Here is a 24394-nt window from a genome sequence, read left to right on the forward strand (position 1 = left end):
GGCTTACGTTCGTCAAACCACATCTCTCGGCGGTGAATTTTGAAGCGTACCCTGCGAACGATAGGGTCGTGTAAAGAACTGGTACTGGAAACTGACTGTGTACAAGGCTGTGGTTAAAAAAAGATTATAATAAGTGGGATTCAATTGCATCCACACCGAAGTTGAGAACGGTCTGAATGCTGGCCTTATAGGATGGCTAGCTTCTTGTGTCCCTCCCTCCCTGAGAGCACTAAAATGTATCTCTACATAATTGTCTTCTCACCCCGAAGTTACAGCACGAAGTTACGACGCCTGAATATGGGCGTATAAGTGCCCGCAACTGGTCGAACTTTACAACTGTAGCGGTATTTACAGCCTCTGGTATAATGCTCAGCTTGTTCCTCTGACAGGATTGTTTGTTGAAATACTGTGAAGATAAGAAAAAAGCAATCTTGTAATGGGATGAGCATGATAATATGGAAAGAGAAAAAAATGACTCTGAGCACTAAGGGACTTAACATCTATGGTCATCAGTCCCCTAGAACTTAGAACTACTTAAACCTAACTAACCTAAGGACATCACACAACACCCAGCCATCATGAAACAGAGAAAATCCCTGACCCCACCGGGAATCGAACCCGGGAACCTGGGCGTGGGAAGCGAGAATGCTACTGCACGACCACGAGATGCGGGCTGGAAAGAGAAGGGGGAGGAGGAGATGAACAGACAGAGGTGGGGAAGAAGGGGATGAACACGGGAGGAGGGAGGAGACAGAGAAGGAGAGGGATGGGGTGGAGAGGAGGAGATAGGTAGATAGAGACAGAAGGAGTAGGTGAACAGAGAGAGGGAGAGAAGAAAGCAGGCAGAGAAAGGAAAGCAGAGGAGATAGACAGAGAGGGGAGAGGATGACATGAATGGAAAAAGGGAAGAGGAGGAGGTACACAGAGAGAGTGAAGTATAGGAGATGGACAGAGAAAGGAAAGAGGAGCAGAAGGACAGAGGGAGAAGTGGCGGATGGACAGAGGAGGGAGGGGCAGATGGCACATGGACAGAAAGAGGAGTTGTAGTAGATGGACAGAGAGAAGAGTTGGAGTAGATGAACAGAGAGAGAAGGGGGCAGGAGGAGATGGAATGAGAGTGACAGTGGAGTAGATGGACAGATAGAGGATTGGAAGGAGGAGATGGTCAGAGAGGAGGTAAGAAGGAGACGGATTAATAGAGGAGTGGAACAAATACATAAGTGGGCAACGCCGGGAACTCAGCTAGTTTTGAATGAAAGAATGCGAAAACAAAGATTCGATGCTCGCGTTGGAAAGATCGAACAAAATTACGACTGGACAGCGCCACGAGCTTTCGGGTTTTATTCCGACTGTCGTCTACTGATTCTGAACCATTGTTGCATGCGATGTGTTGGTTCACAATGAAGCAAGATGTAAAAGCAGCTTCGGTAATACCCCAAGGGAGTGTTACTGGGATGTTGGTATTCCCATACCTAAATGATCTAGTGTTCTACTGGATAACGTCTGAAGCACCATGACATTGTTCGGGGATAAGAGTGTTTTCCATTGGAAACTTGCAACACGAGCGGGGTGCTTCAATACTTTGCATTTCTAATGGTAATACGAGATCACTGGCGTCATACTTGTCAGGAATTATAAGAAATGTGATGTCGATGATGTTATATTACCATTAGAAAGGCAATGTATTGCATCACCCGCCCACTAGCTAATTAGTCAGAGCCCTGTGGAAGGGTGCTGCAACACGGGTGAAACGTCCGTTATTTTAGAGTTTTAGTATATACAGGGTGATCCATTGATCGTGACCGGGCCAAATATCTCGCGAAATCTGCGTCAAAGGAAAAAAGCGTAATCATGCTGTAACAGCATACGTTATCAGAAATGATAAGTTCACAAAGGTATATGTATCACATTGGAGCAACCGAAATAAAATGTTCAAACATACCTACGTCCTGTATTTTAATTTAAAAAACCTACCTGTTACCAACTGTTCGTCTAAGATTGTGAGCCATATGTTGGTGATTATTATAGCGACACCTGTCACAAAGCGAAAAAAGTGGTCCTACTAAAACATTCATATTTCTTTACGTACTACACGAATATGTAATAAAAAATGGGGGTTCCTATTTAAAAACACGCAGTTGACATCCGTTTGACCTATGGCAGCGCAATCTAGCGGGCCAACCATCTGGTTTCCACCTTCAAGCTAGACGAGTTCCGTACTTTGTAGTTTTTTCGTTTGATGCTTAATTCGTGAGATATTTGGCCCGGACACTATCAATGGACCACCCTGTATATATTAGGTATGAAGAATTGTGGTAAAGTTAATGACTAAAATAAGTTTCGCATGACGTGTTGCTGGAAAGTAGCATCGGTCACTGAAACTTGGAACGTAAATAGAAAGAACTGTTACAGTATAGTTCAATCATGTTCGACAATGTTACCGCGTGTTCCCACCTCTCGCTGTACGAGGAGACGTCCACCATTGTCGATCATGGTCACTGTCGTGGTTCAGGTGCAATGGCGTGGGCGTACTGAACTGAAATCTTTCAGCACGGTACACTCAGCGGTCGACGCTGTTGTCACATCGTACTCCTTTCCCATCTGCCTATTTTCGGGGGAGCATTCCGCCTCACTTCATTTTTATGAATGAAGATGTGCGACCGCAACGAAGTGCGCAGTTGTATGAGCTCTTGTAACGAGGTGATACTCAGCGAATGGGCTGGCCTTTCTGTTCACACGACTTAAAGCCCATCGAGCACGTGTGGGGTGCGTCAGGGGGAAGTATTGCAGGGTGTCCGGAAGTTGTCAGCCGCGCTGGAGGACGAATGGAGCGCCCTCCCACAAGAACCCCTCACCAGCCTCGTCACCTGCATGGGAGCGTGCTCTGCCGTCTAAGAACCATGTCCCCATCGCTGTAATGTTCGGGGGACCATCGTAAATCGCAGTGAGTTTAGCGTGATCATTGTCGTTGAATAAAAGTGTAGTGTCTGTTCGTCTCATTGCGGTTTTTTTTTTTTTTTTTTTTTTGTTCAGGTGACGCCTGTATATAAGAAGGGTAGAAGGACGGATCCTCAAAAATTACAGATCAATATCCTTAACATCGGTTTGTTGTAGGATTCTCGAACATATTCTCAGTTCGAATGTAATGAATTTCCTTCAGACAGAGAAGTTGCTGTCCTTGCATCAGCACGGCTTTAGAAAGCATCCCTCCTGCGAAACGCAACTCGCCCTTTTTTCACATGATATCTTGCGAACCGTGGAGGAAGGGTATCAGACGGATGCCACATTCCTTGACTTCCGGAAACCGTTTGACTCGGTGCCCCAGTACTGACTTCTAACTAAGGTACGAGCATATGGGATTGGTTCCCAAATATGTGAGTGGCTTGAAGACTTCTTAAGTGATAGAACCCAGTAAGTTGTCCTCGATGGTGAGTGTTCATCGGAGGTGAGGGTATCATCTGGAGTGCACCAAAATGGGTTCAAATGGCTCTCAGCACTATGGCACTTAACATCTCAGGTCATCAGTCCCCTAGAACTTAGAACTACTTAAACCTAACTAACCTACGGACATCACACACATCCATGCCCTAGGCAGGATTCAAACCTGCGGCCGTAATGGTGGTCTCGCGGTTCCAGACTGAAGCGCCTAGAACCGCTCAGCCACCAGCGGCCGGAGGAGTGCCCCAGGGAAGTGTGGTAGGGCCCCTGTTGTTTTCTATCTACATAAATGATCTTTTGGATAGGGTGGATAGCAATGTGCGGCTGTTTGCTGATGATGCTGTGGTGTACGGGAAGGTGTCGTCGTTGAGTGACTTTAGGAGGATACAAGATGATTTGGACAGAATTTGTGATTGGTGTAAAGAATGGAAGCTAATTCTAAATATAGATAAATCTAAATTAATGCAGATGAATAGGAAAAAGAATCCTGTAATATTTGAATACTCCATTAGTAGTGTAGCGCTTGACACAGTCACGTCGATTAAATATTTTGACGTAACACTGCACAGCGATGTGAAGTGGGACAAGCATGTAATGGCAGTTGTGGGGAAGGCGGATAGTCGTCTTCGGTTCATTGGTAGAATTTTGGGAAGTTGTGGTTCATCTGTAAAGGAGACCGCTTATAAAACATTAATACGATCTATTCTTGAGTACTGCTCGAGCGTTTGGGAACCCTATCAGGTCGGATTGAGGGAGGACATAGAAGCAATTCAGAGGCAGACTGCTAGATTTGTTACTGGTAGGTTTGATCAACACGCGAGTGTTACGGAAATGCTTCAGGAACTCGGTTGGGAGTCTCTGGAAGAAAGGAGGCGTTCTTTTCGTGAATCGCTACTGAGGTAGTTTAGAGCATTCGAGGCTGGCTGCAGTACAAATTTTACTGCCGCCAACTTATATTTCGCGGAAAGATCACAAAGATAAGAGAGATTAGGCATATAGGCAGTCATTTTTCCCTCGTTCTGTTTGGGAGTGGAACAGGGAGATAAGATGCTAGTTGTGGTACGAGGTACCCTCTGCCACGCACCGTATGGTGGATTGCGGAGTATGTATGTAGATGTAGATGTAGTTACCTTCTGTGCTATACTATAACAGTCCTTTCTATGTACACTCCAAGTTCCATCCAGGTATGTTACTTGGCTGATGTATCACACCAAAGTTGCTATCGCCATACATATGTTTTTGGATAGGGTCTGGCTTTAGCAAAACACAGTTTTGTTTTTTAACCCAAACATGTTTCCCTGCAGTTGCTGCATCTTCAATGGTATTTTATTTTTCATCTGTTAAAGATAAAGAATGTTCTTTACTGTTTGTATACATGTAACTATTAGTTTTTAAGTCGTAATTACAGATATTTGAAAAAACACATAATTTATGAATTCAAACCTTTTTTACCACATGTGTGGTTTTTCTGATGTGTTCTATTTCTACAGTGACTATTTTGTTCCACAGTTTGTCATTTCTAACCACTTTCACCTTAAAGTAGATAAATTGTTTAAGCCAAAGTTACGATTTGAAAATTGTTATTTCTATGCCTGAGATTAATTAATTCTATGTGTGTGTGTGTGTGTGTGTGTGTGTGTGTGTGTGTGTGTGTGTGTGTGTGTGTGTTACATAATGTTTCACTTACATTTTCTTTTTCCTCATCTTCATCACTGTCAAACACTATATATTGAGTTGCCACTGTCACTGTTTACCAGCTGCAAAAACAAACATGGCGTGCAGTGGAACAGTTGTAGGTGTAGAAACAAGATGGCTGAATGTGGAACAGTTGACGGTTTTCCTGGCGGTTGTTCTGAATCTTACAGAGTTGTCTGTGAATTAGTGTGTGTGTGTGTGTGTGTGTGTGTGTGTGTGTCTGAGGGGGGGGGGGGGGGGATGGAAAGGGAGGGAGGCAGAGAGAGAGAGAGAGAGAGAGAGAGAGAGAGAGAGAGAGAGAGAGAGAGAGAGACAGTGAGTGAGTGTGACAGTAGGTTTTAGGACTTTTTGTGTGTGTGTGTGTGTGTGTGTGTGAAAAGGGGAGGGGGAGAGAGACAGAGAGAGAGAGTGAGAGAGAGAGAGAGAGAGAGAGAGAGAGAGAGAGAGAGAGAGAGTGGCAGTAGGTTTTAGGGTGGTGGGGAGGGGGGGAATGAGAGCTTTATAGGTTGGTCTTGTCTAACAATTATTTGAGGGCACAGAACAGAGTCCCTTTGCAGAGGGCTGTTTATTCATTTATAACTTGTTTGCCTTCCGCTATGGCTTTTTGTATCTGAAAATTTTCTTCAATTATTAGTTTTGTGGCGGGCTGTTGCTGCATTTGAGAATTTTTAAAACAGTATTGATGTTTGTTGGGCTATGTTTCTTGTCCACGAGGTGTTTAGCAAATGTGGAATGACAGATGTTACTTTTTAAAGCTCTTCGGTGTTCTGTGTATCTGGTATTAAAGTTTCTGCTTGTCTGCCCTATATAAACTGCTTTGCAGTCCTCACATTTGGACTCTAGTGTAGTACAGACGTGGATAGGGATTTGACGGAAACAACCCCAAGCGAGGGTTCGTGTCGATGTCACACTGCTGTCCCCGGCGATTGTAAACCGCTACTCATAAGAAAAACAATTGAGAATTTCAATGTTAGATGCTACTCGATGGTTTATTTTTGCGTTCACAGTTAAAAGGACCTGTTACGTTTATTATTATTGTTATTATCTGCAGGGATCCTCTCATTCCTTCTTGTTACGGCCTAAAATCAAGCGGCGACACGCCAGTCGGGAACGACAGAGCGGACAGGGCTATGAAGAAGACGTCAGCCAATTGCACGCTGACCGACCCCTCCCCAGGACGACAACGCGATGGCAGCGGCCTCATCTACATCGACATCTACATCCATACTCTGCAAGCCACCTGACGGTGTGTGGCGGAGGGTACCCTGAGTACCTGTATCGGTTCTCCCTTCTATTCCAGTCTCGTATTGTTCGTGGAAAGAAGGGATGTCGTTATGCCTATGTGTGGGCTCTAATCTCTCTGATTTGATCATCATGGTCTCTTCGCGAGAAATACGTAAGAGGGAGCAATATACTGCTTGACTCCACGGTGAAGGTATGTTCTCGAAACTTCAACAAAAGCCCGTACCGAGCTACTGTGCGTCTCTCCTGCAGAGTCTACCACTGAAGTTTATCTATCATCTCCGTAACGCTTTCGCATTTACTAAATGATCCTGCGACGAGGCGCGCTGCTCTCCGATGGATCTTCACTATCGACCCTATCTGGTAAGGAACCCACACAGGTGAGCAGTATTCGAGCAGTGGGCGAACAAATGTACTGTAACCTCTTTCCTTTGTTTTCAGACTGCACTCGCTTAGGATTCTTCCAATGAGTCTCAGTCTGGCATCTGCTTTACCGACGATTAATTTTATATGGTCATTCCATTTCAAATCACTCCTAATTCCTACTCCCAGATAATTTATGGAATTAACTGCTTCCAGTTGCTGACCTGCTATTTTGTAGCTAAATGATAAGGGATCTATCTTTCTATGTATTCGCAGCACATTACACTTGTCTACATTAAGATTCAATTGCCGTTCCCTGCACCATGCGTCAATTCGCTGCAGATCCTCCTGCATTTCAGTACAATTTTCCATTGTTACAACCTCTCGGTACACCACAGCATCATCTGTAAAAAGCCTCAGTGAACTTCCGATGTCATGCACAAGGTCATTTATGTATATTGTGAATAGCAACGGCCCTACGACACTCCCCTGCGGCACACCTGAAATAACTCTTACTTCGGAAGACTTCCCTCCATTGAGAATGACATGCTGCGTTCTGTTATCTAGGAACTCTTCAATCCAATCGCACAATTGGTCTGATAGTCCATATGCTCTTACTTTGTTCATTAAACGACTGTGGGGAACTGTATCGAACGCCTCTATGCGACGCCTCTATGCGACGAAGACGTAAGCGCCGCGTCGAATGGCCGCGGCCCACTTATACAGCAGGCACTTCAACACCAGCGACTTAGGAATTGTAGAAACTGAAGAACATTGTCTATTTTGTCTCTTGCCCTTTGCTTGCGACACATTTGTGTTAATACCAAGTTAAGCATTGTCATAGTTCATTTCGTAATAAAATTCATTAATGCGGTTTGTTTGAATGTTGTCTAGCGATACGAGAAAGCAGGTTTCCTAGACACCCCATATCCGAGGACTAGACAGGATTCAACATTTCTAGCCAATTTTTCGAGTGTGACTTTCTTTAATTACATTTTATGGGACACAGACAAATAGCCACATGGATAATCTTCAATAAATCGATTGATGTTTGACCTCATTTTCAATCAAGATCGCGGAATTCAAAATTGATAAAAGAATCGAATGTTCGGCGAAAACTCTCGTAAGTGGGTAGTTAAAGCCTGACGAATGTATGGTTTTCCTTTGTCTTTCTTTAGTAAGAAAGAGTTATGCAAAGTGTCATACTTCATCGTAATGTTACTTTTTAAAATGTTTACACAAGAAGACGTTTGTCAACTTATTTTATCTCAATAAGTAACGGTAATGATACAACATTCTAGAATATGTTCTACATAGTGTGCTAACAGCTTTGTATTACATTACTACACTAAAATAACATTTATTTTTAGTTTGGTGTTATTTAATCTCTTTAAGAAGCTGATAATATGTGATAATGCCTTGCAAAAATGTGTAAGCATTCCCAAGACGTTAATTCCCATTGGAGGCAATCAATATATCAGTTTTGCCTTCGTCATGTGACCCTTCCTGCTTTACATTTCTTGAAGTCTGGGAAGCTGAGACGACAGTATGCCGCTACCCAGCTGCGGCTAAACTGGCAGACAAGCCGTTATAAAGAAGCAACTTGGCGCAACAGCCTGACCGCAGATGCGATACGACGCGACCGCGACAGGTCTCGTGTTTCCTGACGCACGCCTGCGGGTTCAGCGAACTGATCCTCTGCCGTCACCCTCGCCCTCCCCCCCCCCCCCCCTCCCCGCCATTCACAGCCCTTACCGCATCTCTCCTACCCTCCGTCCTCGTTCACATGCGCTTTGCAACTTTAACCCGCCCAACACATCAACTCCGCAACTTTAACCTGCTCGACACAAGAACTACGCAACTTTAAATGTCCAACACACTAACTCCGCGGCTTGCTCAGAACTATTCTCAAAGCCAGTATTGAAACTCTGCAGCTGGCAGCACACCTGAGATTTTCTCTTGGGCGACACGTCAGTAGTCCATCTGTAGCAGTGTTGAGCTAATGAACACTACACTGAAGAGCCAAAGAAATTGGCACACCTACCTAATATCGTGTAGAACCCCCACGAGCACGCAGAAGTGTCCCAAAACGACGTGGCATGGACTCGACTAATGTCTCAAGTACGGCTGGAGGGAACTGACGCCATGAATCCTGCAGGGCTGTCCATAAATCCATAAGAATACAAGAGGGTGAAGATATATTCTGAACAGCACGTCCCAGATACACTCAATAATGTTCATGTCTGGAGAGTCTGGTGGTATGTGGAAGTGTTTAAATTCAGAAAAGTATTTCTGGAGCCAATCTGTAGCAATTCTGAACGTGTGGACAGTCGCACTGTTCTATTGAAATTGCCCAAATACGTTGGAATGCACAACGTACATCCTTCGGAATGCAAACGTACACGAATAGATGCAGGTGATCAAACAGGATGAATACGTATGTGTCACCTGTCCGAGTCGTATCTAGGCATATCAGGGGTCCCATATCATAACAACTGCACACCCCTCACCATTATAGAGCTTCCATCAGCTGTTGACGTGCAGAGTCCATTAATTCATGAGGTTGTCTCCATACCCCTACACGTCCATCCGCTCGATACAATTTGAGACGCCGCGCGGGATTAGCCGAGCGGTCTGTGGCGGTGCAGTCATGGACTGTGCGGCTACTCCCGGAGGAGGTTCGAGTCCTCCCTCGGGCATGGGTGTGTGTGTTTGTCCTCAGGATAATTAAGGTTAAGTAGTGTGTAAGCTTAGGGACTGATGACCTTAGCAGTTAAGTCCCATAATATTTCACACACACACACACACACAATTTAAGACGAGACTCATCCAACCACGCAATATGTTTCCAGTCATCAACAGTCCAATGTTGGCGCTGACGGGCGCAGACGAGGCGTAAAGCTTTGTGTCGTGCAGTGATCAAGGGTACACGAGGGGGCCTTCAGCTCCGAAAGCCCATCTCGATGATGTTTCGTTGAATGGTTCCCGCCCTGACACTTGCTTATGGCGCAGCATTGAAATCTGCAGCAATTTGCAGAAGGGTTGCACCTCTGTCATGTTGAAGGATTCTCTTCAGTCGCCGTTGGTCTCGTTTCTGTAGTATATTATTCAGGCCGCAATGATGTCGGAGATTTGATATTTTAACTGATTCCTTATATTCACAGTACACTGGTGAAATGGCCGTACGGAGAAATCCCCACTTCATCGCTATCTCGGAGATGCAGTGTCCCATCGCTCGTCCGCCAACCATAGCACGACACTGAAACTCACTTCAATCTTGATAACCTGCCATTGTAACAGCAGTAACCTATCAAACAAATGCGCTAAACAGCAGTTGTCTCGGCCGCAGTGGCCGAGCGGTTCGAGGGCTTCAGTCTGGAACCGCATGACCGCTATGGTCGCAGGTTCGAATCCTGCCTCGGGCATAGATGTGTGTGATGTCCTTAGGTTAGTTAGGTTTAAGTAGTTCTAAATACTAGGGGACTGATGTTAAGTCCCATAGTGCTCAGACCCATTTGAACCATGTTTTTTTCTTATAACCAATTGTCTTACATAGGCGTTGGCGATCGTAGTGCCGTAGCCAACCTGTTTACATATCTGTGTATTTGAATACGCATGCCTATACCAGTTTCTTTGGCTCTTCAGTATATATTAAAGATTGTTTTATCCAGGTTGGGTGTTACAACTCTGTGACTGTTGACATAATGGAAGACTGAAAACTGCGACCGTTCACTTTCTTCTGATAATTTATTTTGGCGTCATCCTTATGAACATCGTTGGGAGCAATGACTTACGCAAACTGGCTTCCTCCTACATATATGTACGTAAGGACGGTCTGAATATGAGCAAACCTGCCAGAAACTGGTAACGGTAAAATAAATTACCATAAAAAAGTGACTCGTTTGAAGTTTTTCAACCTTCCTACACATATCAAAACGATTTCCTGGTAACACGTGGCACGCTGTTCTACACTGCGTGACAGGAAACGTATTGCTGCGAAATTACGGTTATCCCTGCAAGAACCCCAGGCTCCGCAGAAGTCATTCCGCACAACTGATTTAATGCGCGTTTCTCTATGCGAATAGGACATTCCGCCACGTAAATCAAGGCGGTAATTTATGCCTCGCAAACTACGGCCGTCACGCGCTGCACATCAGAAGCTCTCACGACTCATATGAGAGACTGAGCACCCAGCACGAGATTCGCGAACATGGCGGCTAACACGACGCCCAGTGCGACTAACATTGCATACAAGACGCGGCTGTTGCGTGTTGGCAGCGTCACAAATCTGACAATACTCAGGTTCTGAGGCTGCTGGATCCAACTTACGCCAGTTTTACACGACGAACGAACTTGCAATCGACTGACAACCAGTTGCGTGAATGGCAACTTATATAACTTATTTCATGGAACACTTGTAAGAGAATTTGAAAATTGTTTCCCGAAGAAAATAGTTAAATCTAATTATAAGAAACCTTGCAAAAACCTTGGCTTACTAAAGGAATAAAAATTTCTTGTAACCACAAAAGGGATCTGTATCTAACAACAAGAAAGAGGAATGACCCAGAAACAGCCAAATATTATAAAAACTACTGTGCTGCATTAAGAAACGTTATTAAGAAGTCCAGAAGCATGTGCATAATGTCTGAGATTAATACCTCTGATAACAAAATCAAAACAATTTGGAATATTATTACAAGGGAGACAGGGCAACCAAGAGTACAGGATGACGGCATTACCATCAAAGCGAATGGAAACTTGAGAAACAACAAGCCCGAAGTTGAAAAGATTTTCAATAATCATTTTTAAATGTTGTAGAGAAAATAGGCTCTAAATGTTCATTAGAGGAAGCAAGGCAGTTAATGGAACAGGCCTTACCCACACCATTTGATACAACTGAAATTCCACCCACCTCTCCTTCTGAAATTAGGAAGATAATAAACTCTCTCAAGAATAAAAGCTCACATGGAATTGATAGCATTTCCAGCAGGATAATAAAAGCTTGTTCCCAAGAGATAAGTGGGATTCTTAGCGACATATGTAATTGCTCTCTGTAGCAGGGTATTTTCCCAGATAGACTGAAGTATGCCATTGTCAAAGCACTGCACAAAAAGGGGGTACATCTGATGTCAACAACTACCGCCCAATCTCTCTTCTGACTGCCTTATCCAAAATTCTTGAAAAAGTAATGTATTGTAGAGTAGCTTCACATCTTTGTAAAAATAAAGTTATAACAAAATTTCAGTTTGGTTTCCAGAAAGGTTTTTCAACGGAAAATGCTATATATACTTTCACTTATGAAATATTAAATGCTCTGAGTAACCGGCAGTCACCCGTTGGGATTTTTTGTGATCTCCCAAACGCTTTTGACTGAGTAAATCATGAAATACTTCTAGATAAGCTCAAGTACTGTGGTATGAATGGGACAGCGCTCAAATGGTTTAAATCATACCTAATTGCAAGAGTGCAGAAAGTTTAAATAAGCAGTTCACATTATATGCTAAAACTGGGGAACAATCAAGAATGGGGTGCCGCAAGGTTCGGTCTTGGGTCCTCTGCTGTTCTTAATATATATTAATGACTTGCCATACTACATTCACGAAAGTGCAAAGCTGGTACTTTTTACCGACGCTAAAAGTATAGCTATCACACCCAACAGACAAGAATTAACTGGTGAAATTGTAAACGATGTTTTTCTGAAAATCATTAAGTGGTTCTCTGCAAATGCGCTCTCATTAAACTTTGACAAAACGCAGTATATACAGTTCACACAGTACATGGAATGACATTATTAATAAATATAGACTTCGATCAGAAATCGGTAGCTAAGGTAGGATATTCAAAATTTCTAGGTGTATGCATTGATGAGGGGTTGAACTGACTGAAGATCTGCTGAAACGTTTGAGTTCAGCTACTTATGCTATTAGGATAATTGCAAATTTTGGCGATAAAAATCTCAGTAAATTAGCTTACCACGCCTATTTTCATTCTCTGCTTTCGTATGGTATCATTGAGTAAAAGAGTGTTCATTGCACAAAAGCGTGTAATCAGAATAATTGCTGGAGCTCATCCAAGATCATCATGCAGACACTTATTTAAAGAGCTAGAGATCTTCACTGTAGCCTCACACTATAACTTATGAAATTTTTATTAACAATCCGAACGAATTCAAAAGTAATAGCAGTGCACATGACTACAACACTGGGAGAAAGTATGATCTTCACTACTGAAGGTTAAATCTAACTTAGGTTCAGAAGTGGGTAAATTATGCTGCCACAAAAGTCTTTGGTCACGTGCCTAATAGCATCAAAAGTCTGACAGATAGCCATATAGCAATTAACAGGAAATTAAAAGAATTTCTTAATGACAACTCCTTCTACTCATTAGATGAATTTTTGGACATAGTAAGTGGTTAATTTCCCGAACCCCACAAAGAAATTAAGTGTCATGTAATATTTTGTGTAATGTAATATCTTGTATAGACACCTTTTATTAACCTGACACGTTCCACATTATTACGAAGTGTCGTGTTCATGATATATGGAACAAGTACTAATCTAATCTAATCTAATGGCGGCCATTCGTGTGAACGGGCTCGTTATGATGATCGCGTTAGCAGCGAAGCCCGATAGTTCTAAGGATACAGAAATAGTGTTAGTTCTAAGTCGTATCATTGCTCATGCCTGAGATAGTAGCTGTCGGCTGCGATCAGTTATCAGCGGAGTGCTGAGTCTGCCATATTGCTTACTGGTGCTCTTACTGTACGTTTAATTTTGTATCTGTTAATGGCTGTTTCGTTATAACAAGGAAGTTTCTGAGCGAGTGAGTACAGTGCAAAAATGGTTCAAATCGCTCTGAGCACTATGGGACTTAACATCTGAAGTCATCAGTCCCCTAGAACTACTTAAACTAACTAACTTACTTATTTTCCAATCTCACACCCTTCGCAGAACTTATTTTGGCACAGTTTCAAGCTAAAAAGAACCTGAGAACTGTAGAATGGATTCGAGAAAAAGGGGCCATAATTCTAAAGTCGATTCAAACAAAACACTCTGAAATGGGTACTGGAAATCTACAGCCACCAATGGAAGGCTAAATCAGTTGTGTCCTGAAGGAGCACAGTGTCGTTTAAATTATTTCAAATTTGAGAACGATATATAGAAAACTCAACGGTATCTGCAATTATCTTTTACTCCTGAAATACTAAATGCCGAGGGAGTAGCACTGAGTCAAATACTATGAAGAAAAGAAGAATGATTTACATATTAGGTGTCTTAATTGAGGTTATTTTCAGTAAACATTTTATGCTGAACCTCATTACACGACGCTGCGTTGTCACGTAAGGTGGTTACAACTTCACCGTTGACGATATGCTAAGATCTAACATAGCGTTTCGTGTTTTGAAATGTGCATCTCATGACGGGAATGTTACTGGCCACATCGAGGCCACTAGCTTTTACACTGAAGCGCCAAAGAAACTGGTAAAGGCATGAGTATTCAAGTACAGAGATATGTAAACAGGCAGAATACGGCGCTGCGGTCGGCAACGCTTGTACAACACAACAAGTGTCTGGCGCAGTTGTTATATTGGTTACTGCTACTACAATGGCAGGATATCAAGATTTAAGTGAGTTTGAACGTGGTGTTATAGTCGGCGCACGAGCGATGGGACACAGCGTCTCCGAGGTAGCGATGAAATGGGGATTTTCCCGTACGAATATTTCACGAGTGTACAGTGAATATCAAGAATCCGGTAAAACTTCAAATCTCCAACATCGCTGCGGCCGGAGAAAGATCCTGAATGAACGGGGCCAACGACGATTGAATAAAATCGTTCAACGTGACAGAAGAGCAACCCTTCCGCAAATCGCTGCAGATTTCAATATTGGGTCATCAACAAGTGTCAGCGTACGAACCATTCAACAAAGCATCGTTGATATGGGCTTTCGGAGCCAAAATTTGTGTGCCCTTGATGAGTGCACGACACAAAGCTTTACGCCTCGCCTGGGCCCGTCAACACCGATATTGAACTGTTGGTGACTGGAAACATGTTGCCTGGTCGGACGAGTCTCGTTTCACATTGTATCGAGCTGATGGAGGCGTAAAGTTGTGGAGGCAACCTCATGAATCCAAGAACCCTGCATGACAGCAGGGCACTGTTCAAACTGGTGGAGGCTCTGTAATGTTGTCGGACATGTGCAGTTGGAGTGATATAGGACGACTCTGAAAGGTGACACGTACGTCAGAATCCTGTCTGATCACCTGCATATACCGAGTGATCAAAAAGTCAGTATATATTTGAAAACTTAATACACCACGGAATCAGGTAGATAGAGAGGTAAAAAATTGACACACATGCTTGGAATGACATGGGGTTTTATTAGAAACACACCATATTGCTAGACGCGTGAAAGATCTCTTGCGCGCGTCGTTTGGTGATGATCGTGTGCTCAGCTGCCACTTTCGTCATGCTTGGCCTCCCAGGTCCCCAGACCTCAGTCCGTGCGATTATTGGCTTTGGGGTTACCTGAAGTAGCAAGTGTATCGTGAGCGACTGACATCTCTAGGGATGGTGGGAGACAACATCCGACGCCAATGCCTCACCATAACTCCGGACACGCTTTACTGTGCTGTTCACAACATTATTCCTCGACTACCGCTATTGTTGAGGAATGATGGTGGACATATTTAGCATTTTTTGTAAAGAACATCATATTTGCTTTGTCTTACTTTGATATCCTAATTATTGCTATACTGATAAGATGAAGCGCCATCTTGGTTCTAATAAAACCCCGTGTCATTCCAAGCATGTGTGTCAATTTGTATCTCTCTATAAACAGTATTCCGTGATTTATTCAGTTTTCAAATTTATGGTGACCTTTTGATCACCTGGTATTCATGTCTGTTGTACATTCCGATGGACTTCGACAATTTCAGTAGGACAATGGGACACCCCACAAGTCCAGAATTGCTACAGAGTGGATCTAGAAACACTCTTCTATGTTTAAACATTTCGGCTGGCCACCAAACTCCCCAGGTACGAACGTTATTGAACATATCTGGGATGCGTGCAACGTGCTGTTCAAAAAAGATCTGCACCCCTCGTACTCTAAGGATTCATGGACAGCCCTGCAGTATTCTCGTAGTCAGTTTCCTTCAGTTCCCTTCAGATATTAATGGAGTCCATGCCACGTCATGCTGCGAACCTTCTAAATGTAAAAAATCATTCTCTCCTACGGCTCCAACTGACGCAAGTATTCGTAGAAGGTAACATTTCCATTCATCTGACGCGCGCCTAATTCAAACTAGAAACGACCCAGCGAAAAGCTACGAAAGCGGGCAAAAACAGAGTTATCAAGCGGAATGATCCAAATTAATTAAACTGGATCTGAGTGTTGTTTAGATTTATCTGACAGCTGCGTGCCTTATGTAAGCTTGCAGCCTTGTCGTATTCTGCTAATTTAACACACAAACATCTTTACTTATGCGTCTTGAAGTTTCCCGGCGGATCGAATATTCTACCATCTTTCGGGCGTGCATAGAGGACGTTATTTTTCTCTTTCCGGTACTTTACTCGTAGCTCACTGCCTTACAGCCATTCTCAAGGCAAGTGGTTTGCAAGATCTTTGAAGTGATTTCAAAATATTGCATGCGTACAGAATGTCTGTACGGTTGTTGGCCAAAATATCGGAATGAAAATTAATCATATCTCGGATGATAATGGAGTGATCTTTATTTGTGTATGTGAAGACACGGAAATCCCTGTAGCTGGTCAAAGGAAATTCCTGTAAGTACTTCGCTTGTGATGGCAACCAACGTCCTCACCAGATACGTACGTCTGAGGCTACGTTTAGAAAGAGCTGCATACAGAAACGAAGCAGTGCATGAATTAAATGGCGCGGAAGGGGATAAATGGAAGGAAAATATCTGCTAGAAAACAATCCTTCCCAGAAAGCTTTATAAATGCTGAAACCATTATTATACTCCACAGCGTCGTCATATGGCCGTTTTTCGCTGTTTGCTGCGTGTTTGTAATCGCTGGAATTCGGTCAACAACGTTCGAGTTAATAAAATATGTGCACAAACTTGCTTGTCTAGGATTTCTTCAGGGGCCACAACAAACAAAATTAATCTGCTCTGGGATTATAACAAATCTAGACAAATGCATGCATTACTTCGTAGATCCACATTCTGTAGACAACTGTCACAGATTTTCAGATCGACAATGAAAATAATCGAAAGGAAACAATGCTCTTGTCTTTAGCAGAAATGCTTCGCAGCACTGTGGGTTTATTCTCTGCAGTATATTAGACACACACACACACACACACACACACACACACACACACACACATTTATCGTGTTGCTTATTTGGGCTGAATGTACGAAGTATTCTAAGGTATTTTTGTGATAACCGAAGATAAACCAGTGGTACACTTGTTGCAAGGCATAAACAGTTACCCTTTTCAGACACGTTTGGTACCGAAAACTTGTGGGATAAAGTAACAATTATAATGCATTTTTCACTGCGGCAGCCCCAAAAAAGGAAACAGACAAATGAAGAAATGAGTCCTGCGATAAGTACTCATATTTTTGAATGTAGATATTCTCCCCAAATTTACACTTTGAATTCTTTTCGGGATATTAGGTAGGTAAACTGGTCGATGGGCAACAACATTTATGGCAACTTTCTTACTATAAATACGTGGAGCTACGAAAAGGGGCAAGAGTTTATCTGAACGGTTAAGAGTCGTACTTTTTGATGTACCGAGATATTCAGTGCAGCTACCTTTTCTTAATTGCACATTGATTAAGTGTTCTATAAACATAAAATAATGCCACTCAGGTAAATGGTCAATATGCAACCGTGTGAAAAAGTATAACATTTTTAAAAAATCGAGACGTTCCACTGCATAATGAGATATTGAAACAGAAAAGAACCGTATTACAGTGGAAAAAAATAAATACGTATCAGATTCACACCGTCATCTTATAACCATGTCATACCGAATTTGCGGACCTCGGCCATCAAATTTATTATATTTTGCGGTCATTTCTGCATATATTAAAAACTGTCGCCATTCTTTTCAAAAGTCCTCGAGTATTGACAGAGCTGCACATTGGCGTAAGATCAATAGTATCCTGTTAACTTCCTGTTGCATCAGTACCATGACAGCTGAAAACGGATACAAGTACTAACCACACAGAAATATACTCCGCACGTTGCTTAATCTCGCTTCCTGCAAGCTTGCTTTGATACATTCGAGAAATATGAGACTGATGAAGTTTCTGGTGGCGTTGTTCATTGGAATAACCATAAAATAATTTTCCTTACCCGACTATAAAAGATGTCAACTTTAATATACATCATCTGTCTTTCCTAGATTGATTATTACTATCTTCTCAGTATATAACGTCCGTCTCTCCGAGTAAATAAAAGGTTGTTCGTTTGATTGCCATAAGCGACTCGACTTTTTATTTTTGAAGCATCGTAAGTGGTTTGTAATACACATAGTGAATCTAAGTGCTATTTTGTCAAAAACTGACATTTTGAGCCCGTGGCTGTGTACAAAATATAGATTGATTCTTGCATAGAAGGTAACAGTAACCAGCCACTTTTAATAATGCTATTTATTTATTTAAATAGCGCCGTTACCTGTTTTGAAAAGACAGGTTCATCTTCAGATGACTAGTTCAGGTTTTTTTTTACATGTTTTCGCTGTTGCGAGATCACAAGCGGCATGCAATGGAACATATTGGCCCGGATGTTTCGTCGTAAGTAACGGAAACATCTTCTCTTTAATGATTTGTTTACATCACTTAAAATCGTTGTGATGCACAATTACATTTAAAAAGACGCTGTCTCACATCTTGCTTTGGTTGTATGGCACCACGATTCCTAGGAAATTTCATTAGTTGGGGAAAGAAAAGGCGAAAGTTAATGTAAAATGTAAACTAGTTGTCTAAAGATGAACCTGTCGGTTCCAAACCCATAACGGCACTACTTAAATAAATAAATAGCATTGTAAAAAGCGGCTGATTGCTGATTCTAGCTACGTTTTTGCGACACGTAAGTGACAAAATAGTTCTAAACACGGTTTTGTCGTTAGTCTCATATTGTTACATTAAAAACACCTTTTGGCGCGTAAACTGCTCAAGGTTTTAACAATTCGTGTTTCAAATAACGACTTCGCGTGATTCTTTCTTCACATCTGTGTGGTGATGAATCTGAGTTTCGTTCTCCTGTAACGTTTAGGATGTCCTATTGTGGACACTGCGTGCATATTTCACTGTATGCGTGTTCATGCACTGTGTACACTTCAGGTAAAATATGGAACATGGATTTAAACTGTTACGAAGGATTTTCTGAAAGTATTTTTTTGCAGTTTAATCGTCACTGAAACTAATACTTGGGCAATAAACAACACAAACGGAAAGGGAATAGAGCTCTGGTACTACGCTAGAACGCTGTTAATTAGGTGCGTAGAATGAGCAACAATTGAGGAAGCACTGAATCAAACTGAGGGTAAAAGGACTTACGGTACTACTTGGCAAGAAGAAGAAATAGGTTGTACATCATGAGGCATCAAACAACAGTTAATCCGATAATGGATGGTGGTATGGGATGTAAAAATGGTAGACGGAGGCCTTACGATAGCTATCGGCTTCAAATGTTACCCAGACATGAAAGTACAGCCCAATGTGGATGTCGCAAGTTCTTATATAGTGAAATATCCAACGTCCCTAATACGACGTCCTTGAATACAGAGGATAATTAAATATACGTACAACACGTCAGAGATGTGAAGAAAGATCCACACGAAATCGAAAACGGAACAAAAAATGTCAAAGCCTTCAGTGACTTACAGGTCACAATGTTTTCTTTAAATTAATAATAGAACATTCATTGTACACTTGTGTTTTGCCCCTGATGATCTGTGTATGCAGAAAAACAATGTATGATTTGTGGGTCCGTCTCGATAGACACAAACTAAATATTTGCACAAAATTAATCAAACAATTCAATATCGGTCACAAACGTTGACTAACGCCAAACAGTCTGCAATATAGAAACACGTTTCAAACTATTTTGTCGCATATTTAATACATACGTCCAGTGTAGAACTAAATATCTATTACAGGCCTCAGAAGATATTTCGAAAATATATTAAGCGTAACGTGAATGCCGACTTTTTAAACACTTTTTGTGATTGTTTAGCACATATTTATATAAATCACAAATTTTTTGATGTTGCATCACATTCCCAGTACCATCTGTGGGATCTTAATTTATCAGCATTTCAGTTATTAGTTGGTTAGGCATTGCAGAACATTTAGCAACTGGTCACACAGCAGTATAACGAAACAACCTATCTTGTGGAGATCTCTACATTTCCTCATAATTACAGCACCGTGCATCCATCTGAATCGGATTTCTGTGTTCAAGCCTTGAGCTTCGTCTACACTTTTTACCTCACAGGTACTCTTCATTATAAAACTGTTCGTCGATGCCTCTGGACGTATCCTATCAACGAGTCCCTTCTAACAGTCAAATTGTGCGATAACCGTTGTTCCTGTCCACTCCAGTTGAATGCATCTTTGCTGGGTAGTCCATCTATCCATGCAATCTCCAGCACTCATCAGCATACAAAACGTCAAAAGCTTGTGTTTTTTTTCTTGTCCACACTGATTACCGTTCACTTTTCATATACTCATAAGGCTATATTCCAGATAAGTTCTTTTCGAAAACAGAACACAGAATTCAATTTATATTCGCTGTTAATATACATCTATTTCCACGCTAAGTATATGTAGTGCATGTTTTTCTATGTACAACTGCGAGTAGGTGAAGCGAATATAGCATTCCACCATACATACGGGTGTGAAAACGGGTTGCGTTTACAGTGAAATATGCGCGCAGATTTCCAGGACTGTACAAGACAAATAAACGCAGCTCCTTCGCCACACATATGTAAGAACTCCGTGAAGCCGTAACTGAAGCTAACTTAGCGAGAAACGCGAGGAAGTTGGCGCGGCAAAAGGTTGCTTACAACTAAACAATAGTCAACTAACGACGAAAACTGTAATATAGAAACAGCCTTGTAACTGTTCTATCGCTTATCACATAGTTTTTGTGAGGAGCTATATTCACAGTACAAACCTCCGAGAATTACTTAAAAAAGAAAGTAAGGAAACACCCGTGGCAAGGAAATAGTCGCAGAGACGGACATTAGGTACTGAGATAGGATGTCCATTTCATTTTTATAGGAAAACGGGACATTTCAAAAAATAAAATAAAAAGAATTTTGGGACAATTAAAGGGAGAAAAAACGGAACAAAAATTTACTAAATAGATGTGACGGACATAAAAGAGTATCTTTGCATCACAGACACGGATTATGCCAAGTGCTTTTTACAATTATTTAGCCCCACTGTCACCATACTTATCAATACTATGTAGTTCGTCAAGAGGCGCATTTTCCTTTGAACACTCGTGCGACTTTTCTTCGCCCTAGAGTGTTTGACAGTGTCAGACCTTCTACCACGTCAATAGCACAGTTTGAGTTACACAGTGTACGTACTACAGGTTCTCCACTACCACGCTCTGTTCCTATCGTATATACTTAGGTTGCGCAGTGGTTAACCACTAATCAATCATCCGGTAGCGTAAAATACTTTAGCCACGGGGAATAAAAAAGGGGGACATTTTAGGCTCCCAAGAAAATTTTTCGGGAGAGCGGGACATTTTGAAAAAAAAAAAAGAAAACCATGGGCTATTCCGGGAAAAACGGAACGAATGGGCACCCGACACTAAGAAGATCAGGCAATAATCGTTTGCACGGTCCCTTACCGGTGAATGTTACGTTATCGCCGGATACTGACGAAGTCTGGGCACGTGACAGTTTTGCACCTGTTGACACGGAGACGGCGGCGCTACTAAGGGAAGGTTCGTGGCGTGGCGGGCACTCACTCACCTTGCGTGCGTACGGAGCTGTCGCGGCGTTGCGTGCTAGCTGCCTGCGGACGTCGCTTATTTTTACAGACGGTGCCGCCACCGGCGCGGTTTTATACCGAGTCTCGCCTGAGGTCAGGCGCCGATAATCCGACGCAGCAAAAAGACGCCGCCGCACGGCTCTGTCGTCCGCCGTGACACGCCGGGCGGCGGGGAAGGGGGGGCGTGGGCGTGGGAGCGGGAGGGGACGTCTCCCCCCCACCCCACCCCTCTCACACGCTGCTGGGGGAGTGCACGGTTCGCGCGCTCTTCCCGCCGCTCTCCCCTTCCGGGAGGTTTCCGAGAAACTAGTTCCGCGAACAGGCTCAGGACCCGCGCTTCCCACTATGGGAAAAATAAGAGGAGCTGTCATGACGTCACAAACTTCAAGCCGACTCAAGTGAAGATCCGCCATGTTAGCTACCCCAAAACATTCGCTTCTGGTGGTTTGATTCCGTGTAGTTGTGAAGTGTTTTGATAAAAAAAGAAGAACGCCGGCTTGCGTCGCTTACGCGTGTACTAATCGTTCAGATTGTAGTCTAAAGTTAAAACAAATCACATTTCATTCGTAAGTGGACTTAAGAGCTATTTGCTTACATATACACTACTGGCCATTAAAATTGTTTCACCAAAAAGAAACGCAGATGATAAACGGGTATTCATTGGACAAATATATTATACTAGAACTGATATGTGCTTACATTTTCACGCAATTTGGGTGCATAGATCCTGAGAAATCAGTACACAGAACGACCACCTCTGCCCGTAATAACGGCCTTGATACGCCTGGGCATTGAGTCAAACAGAGCTTGGATGGCGTTAACAGGTACGGCTGCCCATGCAGCTTCAACACGATACCAAAGTTCATCAAGAGTAGTGACTGGCGTATTGTGACGAGCCAGTTGCTCAGCCACTATTGACCAGACGTTTTCAATTGGTGAGATATCTGGAGAATGTGCTGGCCAGGGCAGCAGTCGAACATTTTCTGTATCCAGGAAGGCCCGTACAGGACCTGCAACTTGCGGTCGTGCATTATCCTGCTGAAATGTAGGGTTTCGGAGGGATCGCATTAAGGGTAGAGCCACGGGTCGTCACACATCTAAAATGTAACGTCCACTGTTCAAAGTGCCGTCAATGCGAACAAGAGGTGACCAAGAAGTGTAACCAATGCATCCCATACCATCACGCCTCGTGATACGCCAGTATGACGATGACGAATACACGCTTCCAATATGCGCTCACCGTGATGTCGCCAAACACGGATGCGACCATCATGACGCTGTAAACAGAACCTGGATTAATACGAGAAAATGACGTTTTGCCATTCGTGCACCCAGGTTCGTCGTTGAGTACACCATCGCAGGCGCTCGTGTCTGTGATGCAGCGTTAAGGGTAACCGCAGCATGGTCTCCGAGCTGATAGTCCATGCCGCTTCAAACGTCGTCGAACCGTTCGTGCAGATGGTTGTTGTCTTGCAAACGTCCCCATCTGTTGACTCAGGGATCGAGACGTGGCTGCACTTCCCTTACAGCCGTGCGGATAAGATGCCTGTCATCTCGACTGCTAGTGATACGAGGCCGTTGGGATCCAGCACAGCGTTCCGTATTACCCTCCTGAACCCATCGATTCCATATTCTAACAGTCATTGGATCTCGACCAACGCGAGCAGCAATGTCGCGATACGATAAACCGTAATCGCGATAGGCTACAATCCTCCCTTTATCAAAGTCTGTACCGTGATGGTGGTACTCATTTCTCCTCCTTACACGAGGCATCACAACAACGTTTCACCAGGCATGGCTAGTCAATTGCTGTTTATGTATGAGAAATCGGTTGGAAACTTTCCTCATGTCAGCACGTTGTAGGTGTCGCCACCGGCGCCAACCTTGTGTGAATGCTCTGAAAAGTTAATCATTTGTATATCACAGCAACTTCTTCCTGTCGGTTAAATTTGGCGTCTGTAGCACGTCATCCTCGTGGTATAGCAATTTTAATGGCCAGTAGTGTACTTGAAATACTGATGCACTGTAATGTTTTACAGTATGGTTTTATCTCTGTGATTTGACTTTAGATTTCCTATCAATCCAACACGAAGAGTTGTCTGGAGGCGAGCAATACACTTGGCTTTCATTGTTTTGTTTTTCCCAAGTAACTGAAAAGTCCTGGCAAGAAATATCCTAACGTTTTAAAATGCCATAATTTAATATAAAAGTAACGTAACTACATGTAGTCAGTTAAATCTTCAGTAAAATGCGTGGACATCTGTTACAGTGGTTAAATTATAAGTACTTAAAGGATTACATATTTGTTAAAGCAAACTTCCCTATCTAAGTTCAGGCTATTTAGATCATTACATTAATAACTGTGTTGTCAAAAATGGCTCTGAGCACTATGGGACTCAACTGCTGAGGTCATAAGTCGCCTAGAACTTAGAACTCTTAAACCTAATTAATCTAAGGACATCACACACATTCCTGCCCGAGGCAGGATTCGAACCTGCGACGTAGCTGTTGCGCGGTTAAAGACAGTAGCGTCTAGAACCGCTCGGCCACTCCGGCCGGCCACTGTGTTGTCGTGTTACCCTGTAAATTGCTGTTATTTGCCACACTGAATGTCACTTGGTTGGTACGATTTATGAACAAAGCAGATGTGTAAACTACAATG

At 42.8% G+C, this 24394-nt stretch overlaps 1 protein-coding gene across 1 annotated transcript in view; it reads right to left on the bottom strand.

The window, feature by feature from the left end:
- The window catches only part of LOC126354896 (leucine-rich repeat and fibronectin type-III domain-containing protein 3-like), a 94717-nt gene extending 72813 nt beyond the window's left edge, over positions 1-21904 (bottom strand). The window contains exon 1 of the mRNA XM_050004954.1: positions 21714-21904. The gene's annotated coding sequence lies outside the window, so the exon portion shown is untranslated. The remainder of the gene's footprint in view (positions 1-21713) is intronic.
- Positions 21905-24394: the final 2490 nt, after the last annotated feature.

Source organism: Schistocerca gregaria, chromosome 3 (genome assembly GCF_023897955.1).
Source record: "Schistocerca gregaria isolate iqSchGreg1 chromosome 3, iqSchGreg1.2, whole genome shotgun sequence".
Classification (NCBI taxonomy): Eukaryota; Metazoa; Arthropoda; class Insecta; order Orthoptera; family Acrididae; genus Schistocerca; species Schistocerca gregaria.